A 24,874-nucleotide genomic window follows, 5' to 3' on the forward strand; every position below is an offset into this window, starting at 1 on the left:
GACACAGAAAGCCACTGACTTCAGATGTTTCCTTTGTTCATTAGCTCCCAATAAAGTGTCACAGAAACAGACAGAAGTAGGAGATAAACAGAGACAGAGAGACAATGGCTTTTTTATTTTAGATTATTATGCCTTTAGTGTCTGTTTTCAGTTATTATGATTCCTTGAGGAAGGAAACATTCACAAAAGCATCATCTATGTGGTGATGGCCATATTATCACTTGATGACGTCACAATAGCATAGACTGATTTGGGATCCTGTTGCTGGTCTCAGCAGATATAATCCCAGAAAGGATCTTTAAATGAATGTTCCATCCCTGACAGGGGGTATCACTAGCAAAGAAGAATTCATATCTTAAATTCTGATAAAAATTTGTCCTTTGTCTCTTCCAAGTCAGTGCAGTACAATGCAGAGAGTCTAATTAGAAAACAGCTAAGACCCAGAAGGCGATTACAAAAAGGCATGCCAAAATCACTAGGGAGAGAGAGGTCACTGTGTGTGAAGACAGTTTAGAGCAGTGGTTCTCAACCTTCCTAATGCTGTGGTTCTTTAATGTAGTTCCACATGCTATGTTGACCCCCAACCATAAAATTATTTTTGTTGCTACTTCATAACAGTAATCTTGCTACTGTTATGAATCATAATGTAAATATCTGTGCTTTCCACTGGTCTTAGGCGACCATATGAAAAGGTCATTCAATCCCCCAAAGGGATCAAGACCCACAGGTTGAGAACCACTGGTCTAAAGTCAGAAAACAACCGCCACACAGCTCTTTCAACAGGAGCTCACAATTGGATAGCTGCCTGTATTGGGAAGAGGATTAAATGACTACTAACTAATGTGATCTCAGGACTCAGAAAAAAATTACAACAATTATTGAGTTTCCAGTAGGCATTTGCTCATTCATTTATACATCACCAGTGGCCAGCCGACTATATGCAGTTTTCTGTTTTAGACACTTGGGACACCATCATGAACACAGTAGGCACATTTGCTCATTTTTATCTTTGAATTCTTGGTTTTCAAAACCTCTAAATTACAGGAAGGAGTAATTTCTCAATTTCCTCTAAATAAGATAACAAAAACTCAGGGACAAAAACCTCTGAAAAAAAGACAGAAATGAACAAGAATCTGGAAGGATAATGAGCTGGATTTACAATGAGCCAGATTTACAATGAGCCAGACTATCAAAATGCTATGCATATCACCTGTGCATGGGATCAAGCAAGCATGTGCATGCATTCACATGTACATGCACACATATTTATATTTTTTAGTCCTCAATAAGGTAGTCTGACTGTTAAAAAAAAGGCACTTTTCTAGAAGTAAATATGATGAATGAAAATAATTTTCTTACTAAATGCTGTGAGTAAGCACCAATAAAGCTAAGCCTTCCAGAGTGACATGTAAGAAACTCTACGCAGAGTTCTAGGTTCACCTACTGCCAAGGCTCACATACCCCTTGATGCCAGGTTTAAGTAAAAGTGCATCATTGTAACAAACAAAACCAAAATGTCATTGAATCATCAATTATTCCTACAAGGCTAACAAGTCCATTTTATAAAGAGTGAGACTCGTAGTCCATGACTCACCCAATGAGCAAGTGATTATAAAGTATTACTTAACCTAAGGATGCTCATAATCAGCTTATACCATTTCAACTTATATCACTCAGTCTGTAAGGGACAACTTCTGGGTGACCCTAGAGGTGTAACATGGAAGCATGATTAGAAATCACTACAACTATTTCCTCTCTAAACACTGTCTATAGTGTGAATGAAGTAAACGTATCATAGTCTGTGTTCTTGTTGTATATTCTAAAAAACATAAAAGAAAGTACTGGGTCACAAAATTATCTGAGGTTTCTACTAAAGATATAACAGATGGCATCACATGCCATTTTACACACAACACACACACACACACACACACACACACACACACACACACACACATATATATATATATATATATATATATATATTCAGTACAGAAATATAAAAATAAAAATAAAAACCAATCCTTAGAAAGGGCAACATTTACCTTAAAATTTTATCCATCAAGATAAAGGATTTCAATCATGAAAGCACAGACTTTCATGTACAAAGATATTTCAAGGTTAAAATTCACACAGAGATATTTACATCATTCACATAACTGTAGAGGGGATGAGAAAACAATCAATCCACGACCACCATAGCTAAACTTGTCAGAGTAAACAATAGACCAGTAGGGTTTGTAATTGATTTCCATTGTCTGGCACAGCATATGAGAAAGCCCTAACAGCTTTCAGAACTTTGGCATTTATCTGTTTTGGTTTCACGATCTTCAAATGAAAGTAGTCTGTCTGATAAGAAGGTAGCTATCCCACACACACTAGTTTCTTATTTTCTTGAATAAAAGAAAGGGACAAGCGCCGGGCGGTGGTGGCGCACGCCTTTAATCCCAGCACTCGGGAGGCAGAGCCAGGTGGATCTCTGTGAGTTCGAGGCCAGCCTGGGCTACCAAGTGAGTCCCAGGAAAGGCGCAAAGCTACACAGAGAAACCCTGTCTCAAAAAACCAAAAAAAAAAAAAAAAAGAAAGGGACAGAGACAAATTCTGAGACCTGAAGTTCACTGTTGATGAAAACAAGTTATGATAAATAAGAAGGAGAGAGAAGGAGAAAGGCAGTCCACTGAACCAGTGGGTGATTCAAAGACTAAAAGACTGTCCTCGGAACCTTCCCAACTAAAAGTCAACATTTCATCTTATTTAGAGAAAAGTCTATGTGGAATAAGTGCTATGATTTGGGTATGATTTGACTGTCCCTAAAGGGCCCCTTATGATTTTGAGAATGGTTCCCATTGTAGCTCCATTGAGCGGTAGCAAATCTGTGACAAATGAGAGGTCCTTAAGCCAATGGGTGCACAACATTCTAGACATTGATACTCACTATCATTAAATGCAGTTGCAATCCCCAGCAGCTACAGGTTCCACACTTTTAAAACTGTTATTCTAACCTAAAAACCCTCTTTGCTTCTTTATTTCATAAGTAGCCCGTGTCAAGTGCTTTGCTATAGCATCACAAACCTGACTAATGAAGTATAAAAAAATATATATATAATAGGATTTGAGCTAAAGGAGAAAGAAAGAAGAATTAGCAAAATCTTATCTTGTTATTTAACAGAAAAATATGAAAGAAATGTCTTAGACTTGAGCTTTTGAGATCAGACTCCAACCTTCTGTGTTTTTTTTTTCTCCTTGAGATAAAAATTCAGTAAAAATAGCATTAAAATAAGTGGCACTAAATACTTCATTCCACATTCTAGCTGTTCTTTCTCTTCATCCTCTAAAGCAGAAAGAAAATTAAAGGTTTAGAAATTGAAGTGAAAAAATAAAAAGCACCCTCCTCCTCTGCAGGTGGCCTAGGGGAAAAGAACCCATGTGGGTTTTCAGCAGGGGATGAGCATGCATTAATCTGACAGGAGCCAGTAGGAGACCCAGTGATGATGATGTGTGTGATGTTACCATGTGACCCCAGGAGCCTTCTGCCTGCAGAAAGAGTGTGGCAATTATTGCAAATAATTACTTACAGAAACAAAGCTGCCTCTGGCAAGTCAGAGTTAATTTTTGGTTTGGAAGTTCCTACTCCCACAGTGAAAAACTACAAAAAGAGAGAGAGAGAAAATACCATGAAATATAATTAAAAAAAAATGTGAAGTCGATAAGAGATTTGAAATATTCAGACTTCAAAAATGGGGAAACAGTCCAGTATAAAGTTGCTATTCTAATGAAATATAGTTCTTAAGTTGCCACAAATGAGGCCACACAAACAAGAGTAATATAACTTCTAAAGGAGATTTAGATTCAAACAAGGGAACCCAGGAGACATAAATTATTAGCTCTTAGTCTCCAACATGTCACAAAGTATTTCCTCATCAGTCTTGAGTCCCATCTTGCTCATGGATAGCATTCTAGTGTCCTTCGATTCTGAGCAACTGGAGCATGGCCATGCTGAGAAGCTCCTGTGATGGAGATACAGAACCATATTGAGTAAAATATTTCTCCATGTTTCTGGGTGTACCCCAGCTCACCTCCAGTGAAGCCCTACCACATGGCTGAAAACAGCTGGAAAAGACTTAGCATTAAGAAAACACTCATCTCATAGCTATATATTGGAGCATTATGATAGCTCCATTATATATATATTCTGAAATAGCTCTAGTGTATTTACATTCCTGATGCACTGAAATGACTGCACAATTGATTAGTCATGGAACGTAGGGATCCTTCAGTATGCTATTTGTACAGAAAATGTCTTTCAAGATACAAGACAACTTACTTACAAATGGCTTTTGGAATGCTACCCACTCATCACTTGAAAAGAGTCTATTTAAATAATAACAGCATGTCATGAAACAAAGAAAGTTATTCAGGATGCTTCTGTAGTGGTAAAGAATTACATTAATATATTTTCATATTTCATCTTTGTTTGGAATGTCCCAACTTCAACCAGGGAATTTTAGCTGTTTAAATTTCCCTTCTTTGCATTTTAGTGTGTACCAACCTAAAAACAAACAAAGATAAACAAGGTGAGATACACATGAAGCAGTGTCATCAAGTTCACTGAGATGATGCCACATGATGCCGATATCCTAGCTGGATGGGCTAACAAATGAAGAGTGCTTCTGCTCATGAGCTATTTAAGCCACATATTTAAAATCCAAAGTGGTCAAACACGATCGAGCACATGCATCAATGCTTTGAGGAAATAAGGTTTTGTTGTATGCATGCTAAGATACTTCACAACCTGATGGGCTATGTTACTAATTCTACACTTGGTAACATTCCAATCAGAAGAATAGTAATGTATTTACTGGGAGCAATAGTGCAAAGCACCCTTTTTAGGGATTTCCAAATGTTCTCTATTGATTGTTCTCCACCATATAAAGGATATGGACCACAGAAGAAAATGCCTTCAGATTTTTGGTTTATATAATAATGTGTTGTGCACCCTGATAAGCCACCTGATGTTTAAAAAAAAAAAGAAAAGAAAAGCATGCTAGCTCCATTAAATTTAGTGCACTAAATCAAAATTTACAATGGGGAGATGGGTATTTTTCACTGTTTTCATCTAACCTAGCATGATGCAATGGATCTTTTAAAGTGGAGCAATATTAAGTCATAGTAATGGTTAAATTGTAGCAACCCTTAAAGCAGTAAAATTCATAATGTGATGTTCAACTTGAACAACTGACCACCAAGTCAGAGGATACACTAAAAAGAGGGAAAAAAAGAGAGCAATGTTAATGACATGTAAATATTGGGCTTTTCACTGAGAAAAATACACTAAAAACATCACTGAAACAGATACCTGCCTTAGAGGCAAGGAAGGGTCAAGAAGGGAAGAACACAGAACAAATTGGTCAAAATGGTGAGTTAACATTTAGCAGCGGTTCATATAATAGCTCTAAAATAAGTACTTGATAGAGTCTGTGCACTGCCAAATACCAAGAAGGGAAATAAAAGAAAAAAACAGTCAAATGAATTGACACAATAAGCAGGATACATGCAAAGGAATGTCAGAGTCAAAGGCTTAGCTAGAGACAGAGTGAAATGGGACAGAGCTGCAGTTACAGCCTTGTGGTGAACGGTCATCAGCTCAGATGGAGGTTTTGCACGTCTGACGGATTAGAGCAAACACAGCTTAGAAACTTAGGGAGAAGAGGGCTGGGGTGGGTGGGGTCAAGACCAATAGGAAGACAATTCCCACGCACCATGGAAATGTTGAAGGGACTACTTTGAAATGAAAGCCCTCACCAAACTGATTTGAACATTAACATGTTTCACTTATTCTGGAAATGAAAAGACTGAATAACCAAACCAGGAATAAAGGGGTAAGGTGATTATATATTAAAATAGGTAATCTAGACCCATCCTCCAAAGACTATATGTTTATGTTGAACTGAGATATACATTCTTAATAAATACAAACAAAGTATTGGAAATACTGAGCATCCTGATAGGCTTTCCAATGTCAAGTGATCAGCCTTAAATATCCATCCTGGAGTGTACTAAATGACTGTGCAGATGGTTGGTATACACACAAATTGATATATGTATGTAAGAATAATAATTAAAGAAGAGGCCATAAGCTTGAGAAGGAATGACAGAACATGGGAGGAGCTGGAGAGTGGAGGAAGAGTACAAATGATGTAAAAACAGTTTTCATGTGTAAAATTTCAAAAAAAATTAAATTAAAACCTCTGCACCCAGTACGAGGTAGAAGTGTTTGAGGAGTTACAAAAAAACTGAGTAAATCCTGTGATTTACCAAACAAGAATTAGCACTGATGTTGCATGACAACCATTTCAAAATCTCAACCCTTTAAAAGAGCAATCATTTTTTATTGATATTCACATGTCCTTTTATTAAGGAGCCCTCTGAAAGTATAAATTCTAGGAAAATATATTTAAATAAATATTTATATAAAACAAAGGAAAACGATATACTGTGTGATGTAATCAGTCAAACGGAAGTAGAATGAATAACAGACCTGCATGAGGACAAAAGAATTTTAAAAAAATGTGAAGAAAAATCACATTTTAATGATCAACTAGCATTTTATGCTTCAGCAACACAAAATTAAATATTATTCCAGAATACAAACATAATATTATATAAACATATTAGTAAATAGTAGAGATCAATTATTTCTGGAGGAAAGGGGGCAGAAAAATCTATAATTGAGCAAATAGGGTGACAGATGAAAGTGTAATATTTCACTAAAATAGCAGACTTAGTGATGACCAAATAAAAAAATATTCAGTGAAGTTGGGCAATGGTAGATAGTCATAATGGTTTTCACTGCGTGTTTTCTATGCTTAAAACACACCATGATAAGAGTGTGTTGTGTCTACGGAGTTCTTCAGTTAGAGGATATTATTATTGACAGATGAAGCAGCTTCATTAAGCTGTTAAATATTCTCTGAGGAAAACTGACATATTTTCTGTTCAGGCTGGTTCTGCTCCTGATGTAGGCATAGCCATTATTTGCTCAGTGATACTCAAACATGTTGGAATTTTCTGAGGGAATTCGAAGACGTATTGGGAACTTAAAACCAAGTACTGGAGAAAATATGTTCCCGGTTGCTGCGGATGTCCTCAGTTCAGATAAGAATTTAATGAGAAATTGTGTGGAAGCTAGGGCCAGGAGCAAGAAAGGATGGTTGAATGAATTTGTATGATGACTTTAAAATAAATAAATAAATAAATATGCCAGCCTAGTCTACACGTTTGTTCTTTTTTTCCTTAATGTAAATGTAACCATGAAACAGAAGAATGTTTCAGATGGGGTAACACTCTATCATCTGTGCAAATTGGTATAAATATTGAGAAAATGCAGTGGCTACTAGGAATACAGGAAAAAATGTGATTATTTTCTAAATACTTAGTTTTGAGAAAACAGGTTATTAAAGCACATTTTAATATGAAATCCTTCCTCTGTATCTGCTGGCGCTGCATTTATGAATTCCACTAACCTGAGGCTGAAAATATTTTTGGATAAAATGCATCTACAGTTAACACGTGCGTAGTTTTATTCTTGTAATTATTTCCTAAACAACTCAGCTATTTATAGCGCATGTACATGGTACTTGTTATTATAATTCATCCAGGAGTAGTTTACTCTGTATGGGAAGCTGTGTATCGATTCTATGGAAATCATATACCATTTTACATAAAATGTGAATGCCCATGGGGTTTGTTAGGCACAGACAGTGCTGGAACCAATCCCCCACTGATATCTAGAGACAGCTGTATTGGAGGTGGCAGGGATGGGGCGTGAATAGCTGATAGCTTCCTCTCTAACTCTCCGTCTTAAATTTTGGGGCGGGGTCTCTCAATGGACATGGAGGATGTCAATATAGCTAAGCTGGTAGGCTAGCGAGCTCCAGGGATATTCCTGCCTATGCCACTCTGTTGCTAGGATTATAGGCATATGCTTTTTATGTGAATAGTGGGATCCAAAATTTTGTAGCAAGTATTTTACAAATTGAGCAATCCCCTTCGCCTCAAGACAACTGGATTCTTTCTATCAATTCAAAACTTTAGCTACAACTACATATACCCCACTAATTGCTACAGATGTTTTTGTGTCTAACACTAATCTTAAACATAAGAAACATGCCACATATATGTTGGCTAGCATGAGTAAATGTGACCTGGACTGCTTAGTTCCCTGCCCTAAAAATCCCCTCAAGCAATAAGTAACACAGAAACTGGCTATGGTAAAGTAGGGAAATCTGCCTAGAGAAATCAAAGTTAAAAAAAAAAAAGAAAGGATAAGAAAAAGAACTTAGGAAAGGGAGAGAGGATGGGACATAAAGAAAGGGGCTCCTGCCCATCTGAGGACAGACAAATGAGAGAAGACCATCATCAGGTTCACAAAGCCGAAGGACAGTGCAGCCTTCTATAAGTCACTTATGTTCCAAAGAGAGCAAATTAATTCTCTCCAAGGTGGATGGTCATACACACACACACACACACACACACACACACACACACACACACACATATATGTATGTATACACACACACACACACACACACACACACACACACACACATATATATATATATATATATGAACAAATTGCTGGTCTTAGCTCAAGATGTGAACTTTATAAAGTTTTCTTCATAATAAAAACTTTAAAACCAAATCCTTCTGGACCTGTCATTGTATTTCCCAGTGCTCAGTATTGTGGCTTCTGAATGGACATCTCTTTCCTGTTTTATTAAAACCACTATAAACAGAGTATGTTTCCCACTGTTTTTATTCCTAATTTATAAACCAATAAGAGTTCTGCATTATTGAAATTTATGTTATTTAAATATGAAATACGAGTCACATTTACTCATGTTAAAATGAATATTCCTACAAAAATAATCACCATAAAAAAGCTAATATGGTCCAGCAAGTACATATTAACTCATATCGTTCATTAAAATTGCTAGAACATCAATTTTGGATTAAATTTACATTTGAAATATTGCTTAGCAAAACTAAATTTGTTGCTAAAGGTAAAAGCCACCAAAGAGAGATAAAGAGCTCTGACAGATAAAATTTCAGATGGCCAAAGATACTGAGAGCAAAGATAAAGTTTTCTATCTTTAGAGATACCTTCAGAAAAACACCTCCCAGTATGCTTAAATTCAGTAAGATAACAATAAATCTCACAATTATTTGATTGTGCTTTGATATTTTCATCTGTAATTTTATTTGTTTATGTTCTCCACTTTATTGCAGAACAGTATTTTCTAAGAAAACTCTGCTAGTTCTGAAATACTTGTGATAAAATGTTTTTATTGTACAGGTCCTTATAACCAATGGGCTCAAATATCCTGTATTTAGTGGAAGCCACATGTAAATATCTGACTGTTGCTACAGAGAATGACATAGCAATTAATGAACTCCAAGAGATAGGCATCTCTAATAATCACTTATTAAGTGAGTTGTAGTATTTTACCTCTGTTCATCCACCATCATCTGCTTCTCTCTAAATCTAAATAATGTGCTACATCTAGAAATTCTCTGAATGATACATTGGAAATCTTGAACATTAAACATTGTTCTTTATCTAAGTAGATTATGGAGAAAGCATCTAGAAAAAGTGACAAATAGGTACGTTAAATCCAGAGAGAGCTAGAAATTGGGATTATCAGTGACTATGAGAATGTACTCCCCTGGGAACTCATAGAAATACATTGGATTCCTTACTGAACATAATATAGGGATGCAAATCAACTTTACATGCATCTCACAGGAGGAACCTCTAATGATATCATGATTATATTAGGACCAGGGAAATGTATCTACTTCCCAGAGTAGAGTTAACAGACTCCAAAATATAACTATAAAGCTAAGTAATAATCCTATTTTGTAAATGTTTCTTATAACATAGCTACATCTGGAAAGAAAAATTACAGATTCCTCTATATAACTAAATCACTTTACAGGTCCCAATTGGAAAACATCATAAATATGCAAGAATTCTACATATTCTGAAATAATTAAAACTCTACCAATGAGACCAAAGTCCATGTGCGGACCATAAATAAGCAGACTAGCTGCATAGTATTCTTGAAAAGAGCTAAACCCTGGAATATTTTTTACAAAGTTTCTCCCAGAAAGTGCCATGCAAGCTTCCAAAGGAAGGAAGCAAACAACAGTCCCACCCAACTATGACATCTATGAACCACACCAATGACTAGCCTGGCACAATAACCCTAACAGTTCAGTAGTGGCACATATACCTTAGCAGTAGCCAACAGGTCTCTAATTGTACTTACAACCCACTGAAAAAGTAGGAAATCATGTCTGGCACTAGAAACCTAGCCAAATACCCAAAGCTAGTGAAGTCATGGATCTTATAGGAAAACCTATAACACCACTTTGCTAAAATAGCATGACCTATAACTACATTCCAAATATCTGCCCTTATACAAGTAGATAAATATAATCCTCTCCCTCCATCAAAGAAATTTCTCTTTGCATCAGCCAGACTTCTAATGCCCTTTACATAATACCCAAGAAAAATACCTTGCATTAATTAAAAGGTTAAAACCAATGCTTTAACACAATGAATTATGTCATCCTCCATGATGGAAATCACATTTGGTTTCCCTTTTAGCAGTTAGGTCCTCCTTTACTGAATCCTTCAATAAACACATACATACAGTGGAGAAACCTATCAATGGTTCCCAAGGAAATTTTCGAGAGGATAGCTGTTGGTATGCACTCATTAACATTGTCCCTTCTCTTAAGAACTTTGAGAAATGCCTGCTTAATTATTGTTTCATTTTATGTTCCCATTCAAAGATATCTGGGAGTGGCAGTTGGGATTTTGGCAAATTAAAATAAGCTAGGGTCACCTGGGATGGGGAAATATCAGATGAGAAAAATGCATGGAACAGATTTGGCCAGTAGGCAAGCCTGTGGGGCATTTTCTTGATTAATGATTGATGTGGGAGGGTCCAGCTCACTGTGAGAAGTGCTACCCCAGGGCAAGTGATTTTGAACTATATAATAAAATAAGCTGTGAAAGCCATGGAGAGCAAACCTGTAAGCAACACTCCTACATATTCTGCTTCAGTTCCTGCCTCCAGGTTTCTGAATACATCCTTGCTTCATGTAATAGGGAAAAAAATGTGTGAACAAATGGTACTCATTTGGAACACTTTCGAACATGCATAATTTAGGATTCTGGGGCTCATCCTGGGTTAATCTTCAACAGAAATGAAAAAATCTCTCACTCCATACTTTAGTAGTGAAAACCAATTGACATGAGAAAGCTTGCAAAAGTTCTTAAGAACTTCTGAGGGGTGAGGATGGGATGGCTCAGTCAATGAAGGGTTAGCCACCACTCACATAACAAATCAAACATAGTGGTACTTCAATGTAATGTTAGTGCTGGGAGGCTGAGACGTGATACCTAACAAAAGCTGATCAACCTGCCTAGGTTAACTGGTGAGCTCCAAGTTACCATGAGACCCTGCCTCAAGTGAGGGGAGCAGCATACCTAGAATGACACCTGGGATTGTCTCTAGTTGTCTTTGCATGTACACTCATGCATGTGCACACACACCCATACAGTCATAGTAACCTGTGAGCCGCCCACACACACACACACACACACACACACACACACACACACACACACACACACGGAGTGGGGGGAGAGGAAAGGGGGCATGGCTGACTCTTGTCATGTTGCAGGCTAGGGAATAGAGATTGTAGAGTGAAGAAACATTTGTGTTTCTTGCAAGCACGAAACACAAGCATGTGTAGGAACTTCAACACACAAATTGTACTGAGGTTGCAACACCCCCACGTCCAATAACACTAAGATGCTAAGAAATAAGGAGATCTGGACAACAGATATAAATATGTCAATTATTGTAAGTACTTGTATCTTGGACAAACTTCCACCTTTTCATATATCATCTAGTACTGCAGTTTTGTTAATTTCATAAGAGATCCTATCTTGCTCTCGCTTTTGTTGTAGGTATAGACAGATAGTGTGAGAAAAGGAACCAAGAAGGGAGGGTCAAATAGCCCAGAAGATCAAATCAATAGGAACAGGAAGAATATAAACACACTGCAAGCCCATATATTGTACAGAGCATCATATGGAAAGACCTACCAGCTGAATTACTTTGGCCACTCAAAAGCTGGGTCAACAACCATCAGCAGTAGCTTTGTGAGCATACTACAAGATACATAACAAAATAATAGAAAGCAAAGGGGTATTTTTTAATGACTGCTTCTTTAGGAAACTGAGGAGCACAAGAGCCACACAGGTGATTTCAAGGACAGGAAGTATCAGCACACTGATGGCCATAAATGGATCTCCTTCATTGCTGATTTTCTTCCTAAGTAGTACTATTGCAACAACTCTTGAAGGAACTCTCCAGGAATCCTTGACTGACCCCTCAGATGAATACCCATGATGACATTCACACATCTTCTGAAGCACATTTCTTACTTACATGTTTACATTTCATTTTGGAGCCATGGAAGGTTATTTGACAATACCTTTATAATAGCTGTGTTTTGAAATTTCCTTTATTCAGTCCAGATGCTCTTGTCTCATTTTCCTCATGTTTTTAGCTGTGCTTTTTGGATTTCTAATTATCTCTCTGACTCTCTTCTATTGTCCTCAAAGACATCAAGGTACTTCTCTATTCACATGATTCATGCTTTGCACATTAAGCACATTGATAAGCAGTCCTTGAATCAGCAATTTATTTATTTGAGAACTGTGATTTGAAACATCTGTCACTGAGTGCAATTTGATCTTAGATTGAGTTCTGTGTCTTGTTTGTTGGTTAGTTTGTTTTGTTTGCTGGGTAGTTTTTGACATTTATTTTAATCTTTTTAAAATTAGTGTATAGAAAGAGTCCAGCCAGGCGGTGGTGGTGCACATCTTTAATCCCAGTACTTAGGAGGCAGAGTCAGGCAGATCTCTATGAGTTCGAGGCCAGGCTGGGCTACAGAGTGAGTTGTGGGAAAGGCGCAAAGCTACACAGAGAAACCCTGTCTCAAAAAACACGCATGTAAGATATTTTTATTTCCTTTTAAAATATTGAATGATAACATGAAAGAAATGTTTCTCCAGAATGTTCCCAGTTTATCACCAAATAGGCAAGCTTTTGAGTTTGGCTTCCCCTTTTTTTTTTTTTTTTTTTTTTTGGTTTTTCAAGACAGGGTTTCTCTATGTAGCTTTGCGCCTTTTCCTGGAACTCACTTGGTAGTCCAGGCTGGCCTCGAACTCACAGAGATCCGCCTGGCTCTGCCTCCCGAGTGCTGGGATTAAAGGCGTGCGCCACCACCGCCCGGCTTGGCTTCCCCTTTCATAAGGAACTCCATTTGTTTGACTCTTCAGTACTAATATTCCAAGATTTCATGTTCTGTGAAGGCTGAATGGGATGCAAGGAGAGCCTCACAGCTTCACAAGGAGACTTAGGAAAAATGAGCAGAAAGAAACAGAAATTGTGGGAAGAAATTATCAGGTAGGAAAATGAGAGAGGATATTCTATTAAAGGAAATTTATTAAGCAACTATGAACAATATTTAGCTTGAGTTATTTACAAAAGTTATACCAATGGAGATTTAAAGACAAATTCAATACAGGAGGAATAATATGAGTTCCCCTGCCCAAAGAAAAATCCAACGTAAACTTAAACCTTATTCTATTAAGACAGTGTAGAGAAGCCACCATGGCTTCTGAAATGATGGGATCCTACTTGAAGTTCCAGGATACTATGTTACCTTGTTAAAATGATGATAGAGAAAGAATTGGGGCTTATTTCCTATATGTCAGCTTCCGGGTTAGTGTAATGAATATAATAAAAAGTGCCTTTTAGATATGTAAAAATAACTTAGTCAGGATCCTCACTACAACCAAGGCTGCACCTGATAACCAGAACTTAGTGACATCACTCACACAAGATAACCAGACACAGTCCTAGAACCCCAGGATGCCCAGAAAACAGTATGTGAGCAGAGACCAAGAGCAATGCTCTGCTCTGCACATCTGGAGAGATGTCACCTTGATCTGACAGGCAGCTGGAGAGTCTCCCCGAGGATCCTGGCCCTCAAATCAGAGACTTCTGTTAGAGACTGGACCTGACTTTCAACTAAAATATGTTACACAGGTAAGCAGCCTTGGGGAGATAAGCTTAGAACCATAGTTGGGAATTTAGAATGTAAACCTTGTGTGATGACCCTCAGCATAACAAAATATAACTTTTGTTATACTAACTACATGTGTCTACCTTCATGCTCTCAACAGTTATTCAATTACATAAATAATACATTATCTAATGCTTAATTGAAAGATGTGAAAAAATTTTTACCTTTTGCTCTTGTGATGACGATTCTTGTTGTCAACTACATCTGGAATTAACCAAACCCCCAAACAGAGGGCACACCTGTAAGGGGTTTCTGCTTAAGTTAAAGTGGGAAGATCTATTTCTAATCTGGACCTTTGATGTGAGAAACATAACTTTAATCTAAATCTTTAACCCAGATGCAATCTGGGCCACACCTTCTGCTGGAAGCCTGTATAAGGACATGGAAGAAGGGAGCTTTTTGCCTGCTTGCTCTTGCCTTGCTAGCAAACCCATTCACTCACTGAGATTAGAGCTGTATTTTCAGGATTCCAACATATACTGAAGACCAGCTGAGACATCCACCCCCATGAACTAAGCAACTACTGAATTGTTTGACTTTCAGTTGATAGCCATCCATTGTTGGATTAGCTTAACTCCAGCCTGTAAAGCATTGTAATAAATCCCATAAAAAGATTCATTCTGTAAATTCTGTTACTCTGGGGAACCTATAATACATCTTTAGAATATAACTGTAAGAGAGTAAGTGCAAAACTCATAAATGAACTAAAAACAGTCAAATCCATATTCTTGTTTTACTTAATTCTGAAAACGAATGCAATCTGTATGTACAAACAAGATAATTAAAGTAATTATGATGAATGCAAACAATGGACAATAGCTACATATCCTTCTTTTCAATAATCACACCCCTTTAATACCCATAGGTACTTCAGAGGGTAAGTGAGAAAGCAAGCAACATGGACTATCAGGAAATTACCTATTTCAGTGAAGGAATGGCCTCATTAAAGGGAACAGTTTTATAAATTGAAATTTTTATGGCTATTTAATAGGTATTGCTGTCTTATATTTTAAAGGAAAAAGAATACAGCAACTTGAACTCTTCTCCCTAGATTCCTGTGTTGATGTATACCATAGTATATCCAAATAAAAAACACCATTAAAGGTTTTGTTGTCTGGATAAGACAGCTTAATTTCAGAGAGAAATTTGTGTTGGCAGTTTAATTAACTGATGTGTCCTAGAAACAATAGAGTTTATCATACTTCTAGGATTTTCATAGTAAAAAAACATTTATAATAAAAATATTACTGTGATGGCTCAGAATGCAGTGAATATTTCTATTTGAATGTCTTCACTAATTTGTTCATAGCATAGGAAAAATGACCTGCAATGAGATCTTTTATTGAGGTAGCACTTAAATGATATTTTATATTAACTTTCAAGAGTTTTTCATTAGATTTTTTCTAAGTTTATATTACTTCTAAGTTTAATGCATTATAAAGACTTTTGAACATAGTTTATAAAATTTAAGTACCCTCCTCTGTGAATTCTGATGCTTCTTTTTCCACTTATTGTTTATCAATTTCTATTGCTTCCACATCCAATTTCATCTAGAAAGATCTAGCTCACCTTTATTAATGCTGTCCGGCTCAGACTAGGTTCAAATGTCCTTTTTATTCTATTTAACCACTTTGCTGGTGCTTTCTTTTTCTAATCAGCTGTAAAGGATTTTAGCTATGCATAAATAATCTACCTAACTTTTGATCGTATATCACCATCATTCAAGTTAATTGTATACATTTTCCAATATGACCATTTTTTATTCATTTCTGATAATTCCAGAGGAAAGAACTATTGGAGTTTTCTATTCCTTTATGGGAAGAAATATAATTTGCTCTGTGTTAGGTACAGTGTCCTTTACAATACTCATGAATTTTAATACTTCCTCTCAGAGAAACATAATAACTCGATCCTTTTATTCCTGCAAATTTGATTTATTGGAAGCTAATGGCATTGAAACACTGTTGTATGTGATCTTATTATTTAATATTCTAAATTTTAATATCTTGTAAGCTGTAAGTGCAAAGCTTGCTTGATTATAATAAAAGTGTCTTGACACGAGAGCCTTTAGAGGTCATCTATCTCCGTTCCCGCCTTGGTGAGACAATAATGACGCTGTATTGAACAAGCCAAAGCTACTCTTACTCTCCAAACTGCATTCAAATTATAACTGACTCATTTAAAATCACTGTATGCGCTATTAAACTATTTAGAAGTTGACACGATGGTCCCTAAAAGTTTTTTCCCACGGAAATAGCAGACTAGTTCAAATGGATAGCCTGTTAAATCAGTATTAACATTCTGAGTAGAAAATAGCACTAAATTATGTGATTTTTTTTACTTATATACAATATCACGCTTTTGTCAATTTCCTGTATATCTTTCTCATTTACATTTGCTACATCTTGAAATCATTTTGAGTTTGAAGTCTCCCTATGAAGCATCATCATTAAAAAAAATAGAGAAAATTAGGGTACTTGTTCCCACTGCTGATGCACAGAACTTCCCTTTTGTTTAGATGAATTGAAATAATATAGTATATATCAAGAAGCTGATGTACGTAGACCATACATGTAAAGACACAAAACCATAGGGTGGGTGGGTGTGCATGTTTATAGGAATTTTAGTAATATTTTTATTAATTCTTTGAGAATAAGCACATTCACTCTCCTTGCACAATTCCTCCCAACCCTCTCCAACCTCTCAGACCTACTCATTTCAAAAAATTCAACATTTCTTCATTTTTTTTCTTTCTTTTCCTATTAAGTTCATTTTGTGTTGCCCAGCTAGTACTGGGAATAGGGCCTGGGATGGTGTGGAGTCAGTCTATCAGATGTCAGTCATATCACAGCAAACAAACAAACAAAAGACTCCTGCTCTCCCAAAAGCTACCAAATGAAAATAGGTTCTTAGCTCATCGTGAGATGCCATGGCCACCCTCCCCACTCTGTGCCGCCATGTTGTCGTATGTTGTCACACTAGTGATGAATTCATATGTGTAATTGGCTGTTGTGTCCGGCAAACACTGTCCCCTTGATGTTACCGACAACCTCTGGCTCTTATAATATTTCTGCCCCCTCTTCTGTGAAGATTCTTGAGCTTTGAGGGGGTGTTTATGATATATAGGTGCCCTTTATAGCTGAGCACACCATTGTCTATTCTTCTATTGCATGTCAATCAATTGAGGATCTCTGAGTAAATTTCCAACCACTGCAATAAGAAGCACTAATAAGTGCTGATGCTGATAGATGCTTTGGTCTGTGAGTGTAGCAATAACTTGTTACAAGATATTTTACTACTATGTCCATTTAACAGAATAAAAACATTGAGTTCTCTTCGTTGTCCTTTGACCTATCTAGTTATAGGACCTTGACCACATGAACGGTGCCAGATATAGGTTTCTCTCTTGGAATGGGCTTTAGATCCAATCAGAAAGTGATTAGTTATTCTCATAATATTAATGTTATGAATGCCTCAGTGTAATTATAGTATCTTCTTAGTCCAGTCATTTTTGTATCTTGCCTGATTAACATCCAGGTGAAATTAGGGACTTTTTTCTCTTTGACAGCATGCATAGCACTTCCCAGCACATGAAAGCTTCCAGATGAGTACCATCTTAACTCTTCCATACTGTGTGACCAAAGTTTGTGCTGTCATCAGCATGAAAGTCTTACCTTCAGGCTCTAGAGGGCAGCCAAGATCATTGGCAATAGCTATAATGCTTGAGAATCTATGGGGCCCCATTATCCAACAATTCAAAGTTAATGTATTATTGGTCCTGGGGTTTTGCTAGTATGAGAAGTATAGTTGGGGTATTGGCCCCATTTTAGGGCAACTCCATTTAACATTTTTAATTATGTATATGTATACATTTCAGAATACTTCTATAGTAGTAGGTTTCCATATAGCTTTTTTAAGTTAGTTGTTCCTTCTTTACCCTTTCCTACCATCCCCAACCCCAATTTCACCATTCCTGCTTCATTATTCCCCTTCAACCCTTTTTACCACTGTGTTCTATCTCCCTTTCCCTGAACATTCATCTCCTCTATAGACACTTACTATCTTATTGGCAACTGTGGGCATTGTAAATGTAACACACATTTCTGAAGACTCAAAGCTAAGCCCCAGAAATGGGGAAAGCATGCCTATCTTTCTCAGTTTAGAAATTTATTATGAAGAATGCTGCATAGAAATGTGACTGGGCTATTGAAGACCTAGGAGGATTGATAGTACAAATATGAGTCCAAAGTCAGTCTTCTCGAGAATTGTACTTAAGTTTGGTGGTGGTAGAAGTTTCTTTAACCCATTAAAACTCACGTCTGTCTAAATGAGGTCCAATTACAATTTACAGGGCAATATTCATATTTAAAGCTTGTTGGTAAACCTGTTAATATCCCAAATCATCTTGCAAATTAACAATTTAAAATTAATATTATACATGTGCTAAAATATTAATAATAGGTAAAAAATTATTTCAGACTTCACCTAACTCAGAATTATCTTAGGTGATAGGTAGATAGATCAATAGATTGATGATAGATAGATAGATAGATAGATAGATAGATAGACAGGCAGACAGATAGAATATATAATATTTGAATCATGGCATTTTTTGTGATAATCTATACAGTTTCCCTGAAAAGAGATAATACCATGTTACACACACTCTAATCATTCTATCACATTTTTTTTAAATTATTTCAGACCAGTATAAGATGAATTGCTAAATGGTCTTATTAATAAAAAAAAACAAGAGCCAGATATTGGGGTAAAAACTGAGAGACCAGGGAAGCAGAAAGAAGCAAGCTATGTTCTTACCACTAGAAATCCTCAGCCAAAGAGAGAGAGCTACTTCCTGTATATCCATACCTATATGCCTTTCTGCCCCTGCCCTGTTACTTCCACTCTCTGCCCAGCTACATCACTTCCTGTTTGTTTGTACAGACCTCCAGACCTCCATGGTTAGTGCTGGGATCAAAGGCATGTGTTAGCATTGCCTGGCTTCTATGTTTAATATAGTGGCTGGCTTTTTCCTCTGATCTTCAGATAAGCTTTATTGGGATGCACAAATAAAATATCACCACACTTCAGGCTGATAGCATCTTCTCATCCAGAACCAAATAAATACCAAAAATATAGGTCATTGGCATTCTTAGTAAAAGAAATAATAATAAATACCATGGGCATTCTGTTTTTTATTTTATTTTATGTGTATGAGTGTTTGCTTACATGTATATATGTATACCATGTGTGTTACTGGTCCTCACTGAGATTAAAAGAGGCTGTTGATACTCTGGAATGGGACCATCAGTTATGAGCTGCCATCTGGGTGTTGGGGACCACACATATGTCCTCTGACAAAGCAGTAATAAGTGTTCCTAACTGTTGAACTATCTGTTCATAGACAACTTTATTCTGAATGTTTCAAAATAGCTCATGGTATCACTTTCTTACTCTGTACTCAAGACCCCAGATTTGTATTTCCTCATTTAACATTCATAGTGACTATGTAATTATCATAGCTTCCTATTTTAGAAAACAGGCACATGGGAAATGTAATAATTTTCTCAAGATTGGATAATAGATGCATACTTATAGGCCTGGAATTCTGACTGGCTTGGTACTCCCTTTTGACTTTGTTAAAGATAATCAATTGAGTATTAATATATTGAACAGACAGATTTCTTTATCTGTACCCAATGTAATTTTAAATGATTTCTGTTTTATTATTGAATCATCATCTAAAACTATTGAATTGGTTCAGAATATATCATTCACAAAGCATTAGATCATATTAAATATTTAAAGATGTTGGTGTTCCTATGAAATTATAACAAACATATTCCCTATCTGTAAATAAGGTATGTTTGAATACCTACAAGCATCTCAATTTCTCACATTTTCTAGAATTTTCACTGTGAGAAGTTATCGCTGTAACACAATTCTTCCTCAATTTAGAAATACAATTTATTGATGTAGTAATGAAAGGGGAGCTCTACCTACATCCAGCCCTTTCTGGAATCCTTAAGTACTCATAGCCTGTAGTTAAATTTTAAAGGGCTACAAAGTCAGAAACTATTTTGTGATAGAGGTGATTCATATATTTTTCTAAACCTACTGTCACTAAGGAAAGAATGGTGAGTTTTGAAAGAAGAAAATAATGAAATGGAATCACCTTTAAGAGTGTGAGAGAGAGAGAGGGAGGGAGGGAGGGAGGGAGGGAGGGAGGGAGGGAGGGAGGGAGGGAGGGAGGGAGAAGAAAAGATCTGCTAGAGGGCTCTCTCTATCTTACAGCTCTAGTGCAACCAAGTTCTAGCATGTAGCTGTACCATGAGATGACTGTCTATGGTAATAGTAGGTTATAACTTTCAAAAAGTTAAGAAAGCATAAAGTAAATGTGTCTCCCTTTAGCTTTTTCAATCATCCTTAATGTTATTTATCCCTCTTTATTCCTCCCTAATGCCCTCTGTCCTCCTCCGGAGAAGGCCCTCACCTCTGCTGCTTTTCAGTCCTAGTACCTCTGTCCCACTACCCCTTCTCTAGAGCTCCTTCTCCTCAACCCCTTCCATCGTCTCTTTTTGCTTTCCTGGTTTCTGAGTTCAGTCCAGATTATATATTCACTTTTTTTTTTATTGAGGATTTGGAATAAGGAACCACTAGTAAGAACATGCAGCATTTATTTTTCTGGGTCTGGGTCACCTCAGTACAATATTTTCTACTTCCATCCATTTGATATATGATGCCATTTAATTCTGGTGTTTCTCTGTTTAGATTTTGTACAGAAGACTTGTCTATTGGGAAAAGTGGGGTCTTATTTTATATTTACTTAAACATACATATAATGAGTATATGTGCATACATATATAAATAATTGAAAGAAAATTATGAAAAAAAAACTTGTAGCCCTTTAAAAATGGCATTTGAAATGACAGTGTTTCCTCCAAGAACCACAGAGTATCTAACAAAAATAAATGTAAGACATAGAAACCCTTTAGTTATTGTCAGGGGAATAAAGAAAAACCCAAAACAATATAGGTTATTGCCTCTGCCTTTATTTGCTTCCCAGAACTTAAAGGTAAGACCCTATTGTTCAAGACACAATACATACCAGACACAAGACTTGGAAGAATCCAGGTAAAACTGACCTGGAAACCACCTCTCTGAAGGCTAGACCATAGTGGGACTGACACCTACAGCTGGAGTCATTGTAATGGTCAAGGAGGCTTGCAAGTTGCCTGATGAAACTCTTCTGATACTTACCATCAGGGGAAAAAAACTTTTCCCAGGGAGAATAGAGTCCCCTTTCAGAAATGAGGACATAAGCTGGGTGTCACAAGAATGAGTAGGAGGCATGGAATATGGAATGCAAACTGTTTCTTCAATGTGTCAATGTGCCAGGAAAGAGCAAGTTCCGCACAGACAGGGCTGTCAACAGCCACAGAATTTGGGACACAGGACCAAAGCAACTGTGAAGCTTCTGGATTTGCATATTTATAAGTAGAAAACATTGTCTCCTGTGCTGGAAGAATTCTGAGTTTGTCCACTGGGGCCTCACACTGACTTTGCCTGGCATGAATTTCGGCCAGCATTGCCCATTGAACAGAAGCAATGCACTAGCCTGGGTCTCACTTCAAGTGATAGGTTGTTGACAGGGACCCACAGGTCACTAAGTCCCTAGACATGTTGGAGAGTTCAGGCAGCCCACTGTGTAGCAATCCAACCATTGGAAAGATTTTCCCAGCAAGCATTGCAGTACAAAGGGAAATTCACCTAGAGGTGAAAACATAGGGCATCAGTCTCAGTGTTAAACTACATATGATTTAGTCAACAACTAATATAATTGCATATACATTATGCTTTCTATATATGTATATATGTACATGTATATAATGCTATATATGTGTGTGTACTTATATATACCCATTTTAAAAGTTAGAAAAATATCTATTAAAAGATTTTACCATAGACATAATAAATGAAGAAACAGGTAAGTTAATATCATAAAACATGTGCAAATATATTTCAAAAGTTACCTGCTACACTATTAAAATGTACAATTTCATGTTTTTATATATGAGATAAAATTAATTTCATTGAAATGAAAAGGAAAAAAAACATAGCAATGAGGCTACCTAGAATGCAAATGCTAGGAAAGGCCCAACATAGTGGAGAATTCTCCATGGTAAGTTTCCTATAAGTAGACAAATTTCAGCATAGACTGGATATACAAGATGCCAACAGAATTGGGAGCTGAAAAGCCTGGCTTAATGCTTCTGCTCTTTATTGATGGAAAATCAGACAACCACTGGACTTTAGGTGACCCTGTGACCATACACTAAGCTTCAGCTGATCCTTTGGGAACTAAAATAGATCACATTGACCAGAAGAGCTCACCACAATCAGTGGCAGAGTTGGGAAAAGGACAGTAGAGTAATAACCAAGATTGAATGAAAACCAGACTCAAATTATTTTAGACTGGGTAGGAATCGGTTTCCTGTATGTCTGAGAGCAGAGGCTAAAATTCACTTGTACTACACAAATTGGACACTCACTAATGTTGTAACTCAGTGGAATGAAAATAAGCAACTGGCTAATGAATCCTAGTTTATACTTCTGGTCTAAAGGAGAGGAAATGGGGAGATGACTAGCTTTCAGGGCCAGTATTGGATGCCTTCTTTATAGCTGTCTCATTTGAAATACACAAATGAGCTTTGAAGGGCCTGTCAGCATCCCTGTCTTACAAATGAGGAAATGAGTTTAGTAGAGGAAAGGTCACAGTATTTAAGTAAGTGACTGGGACATGAGAACACAGATCCAAACACCGATGGGACTCTTTCACAAAACTCTGCTGTGCTGGCCTCAATCACACCTTTTAAGTTATTGGTGTCTATGTTGGGTCTGATTTTGGTTGAGACTGATGTGGTCTTTCTTTCAATACTTATGAAGTGCAGACTTTTTAAAAGCATTGTCAACTCATGCATGAGTGAGTGGTCCATGAAGTATTCCTTACAATTGCTTATCTGGGTGTCTACATTCCAAGGTGTCATTTTTCATATTTCCTCAAATGTTATGGTTCACAGTATCATCATGAATTAGAAAAGATATAATGTCACCCACAAGATTAGAAACAAGAAAGGTATTTAGTGAACAACATTGACATGAAGTCATTCACAGAGAGTAACGTCACTTTAATTTACAGAGTTCTGAAAAAAAAAAAAAACTTCAGTGCCATTTTGGCAACTCTCCATTGATGTTACGCAAAACTGAATTTAGGAATACCTTATGTCACTGTTCCTGAAATCTTGCTTCAGAAGTGGATAATTTGTAGTATTTTTTCTTATATGATTTTCCTAATAGAGAAAAAAGCTCCTTCTGCGGAGAACAGACAATATACTTTTTTGTCAGTAAATAATAAAATATTTAACTTTGAACTTCATCTATGGAAACAGTAACACAAAATGTACATAACTGTATAATCACAATGCAATTTTGCTAGTCAGTGCATAGATATGTAAGTATTCTATGAAATAAATACACACTGAAAAGAAGTAAATTTTAAACCATTCTATAGTTGATCCTTTTGAGCTTAAGTTTGCAAAGTCCCCACATATTCGATGCAATGTGCATATAAAGAAATATTTCTAGTTACCTCATTATTTCAGTCTCATTTTTTATAGACAATGACGTGTTCTAAGAGGGCTCAGTGCCTCCTCCAACCCTAGAGACAGATGTGATACCACATCAGGACCACCAGAATGAGAAAGACTGTAAACCTGCTGACATGCCTACACCTATTAAAATGTTTCTTCTGATACAAACTGTGGAAATGTTCTCAAGTTCAAGCTATTAAAATCTTATTTTTCAAAATGAGAATATATTTTCTTTTAACTATTTTAAATTAATTGTATAATTACTATTTATGTTAACTGAGTACATGAGAGGTTGTGGGATAAAAATAGAAACACTTTCTCATTGTTTCTGTTTTGTTTTGTTTTGTTACCATATCAGCAATTTATAGACAAAAAGCTCTGAGACAAATATAATTAGCATATTCTAAATTTTAACATAGGTATTATTGCATGCCCTGCAGAAACTCTCTAATGTATTCTGTACATTTTATTTTTGCTCTGAAATACAAGACTTCCTGCTTACATAAGTCATAATGTATATCTGGAGAATCAGCTCAGTGGTTAAGAGTGTTCCCGGCTTTCAGCAGACCTGGGTTCAGTTCCCAGCACTCTGTCAGATGGTTCACAAGCACTTGTGACTCCAGCTCCTGGCGATCATACACCCACTTCCGACCTTCTCAGACACATGGCTATATCCGCACATACACGTAAATTAAAAAATAGATCTTAAAATAATGTATTCCTTAGCTAATGAAATGAATTGTAGTTCTCCTAACTCAAAAGAACCAGCAACTCAATAAATATAAGCAGCTGATTTGGTATTCACCTTGGGAAGACTGTTTCCCATTTTTAATAAAATAGAGTTGAGGAACTAAGATAATAGAAATGAAATTGCTCTGATGGCAATAAAATATTTGTAAACTTTAAAAAAATCACTATGACTGCAGAAAAACATTTAAATAATTTAACTGCTGTGAGTAAAATTGAAATGGGACTGTAATTACTCAGAT

The sequence above is a fragment of the Peromyscus maniculatus genome, chromosome 12, assembly GCF_049852395.1.
Source record: "Peromyscus maniculatus bairdii isolate BWxNUB_F1_BW_parent chromosome 12, HU_Pman_BW_mat_3.1, whole genome shotgun sequence".
Lineage (NCBI taxonomy): Eukaryota > Metazoa > Chordata > Mammalia > Rodentia > Cricetidae > Peromyscus > Peromyscus maniculatus.